The sequence below is a fragment of the Myotis davidii genome, unplaced genomic scaffold (assembly GCF_000327345.1).
Source record: "Myotis davidii unplaced genomic scaffold, ASM32734v1 scaffold64, whole genome shotgun sequence".
Taxonomy (NCBI): Eukaryota; Metazoa; Chordata; class Mammalia; order Chiroptera; family Vespertilionidae; genus Myotis; species Myotis davidii.
Window position 1 is genome coordinate 4326471 of NW_006296226.1, and position 708 is coordinate 4327178.

At 41.8% G+C, this 708-nt stretch overlaps 1 protein-coding gene across 1 annotated transcript in view; it reads left to right on the plus strand.

Annotated features, from left to right (window-relative positions):
* HSDL2 (hydroxysteroid dehydrogenase like 2) overlaps window positions 1-708 on the plus strand; it is a 45769-nt gene that overhangs the window by 23801 nt on the left and 21260 nt on the right. The window lies entirely within an intron of this gene.

Genomic DNA, 708 nt, shown 5'->3' on the forward strand with positions numbered 1-708 from the left:
AGGAAGGGGGAGAAAGAGCAAAAGAAACATTGATTTGTTGTTCCACTTATTTATGCATTCATTAGTTGCTTTTTGTCTGTACCCTGACTGGGACTTGAACCCATAACCTTGGTATATTGGGACAATGCTTTAACCAACTTAGCTACCTGCTTAGGACTCATTTATTGTTCTTGACACTCTTGAGATGCATCTTGGGTGAGCAGGGTGGGGTAGGAGTGAGTAGACTGTAAAAGGTAACCTCAGTCTGTCAGGAACAAGTTAAACTCTTGATTGTACATATACAACATTTTACAGCTTGCACTTGGACTAAATGACTGACTCTTAAGCAGGTCGCTATACTGAAAACATTGAACATTGGACACTTGAAGAGTTTCATTAAAGCCAACAGGAAGCCAGCTGTGCTTCCCTAACCTTTTCTCCATCCTCATGTTTGGCACCTTAACTAAATTCTACAGATTCTCATGCTATTGTTTTATCCTCATACATCCCAACAAATGTTTCGTTAGTTTCTTTCTTTCTTTTTTTTAAATAAATCTTTATTGTTCAGATTATTACAGTTGTTTCTCTTTTTTGCCCCCCATAGCTCCTCTCCACCCAGTTCCCATCCCACCCGCTGCCCTTACCCATCCCCCACTGTCCTCATCCATAGGTGTACGATTTTTGTCCAGTCTCTTCCCCCACCCCCCCAGCAATTGTCAGTCCACTCCC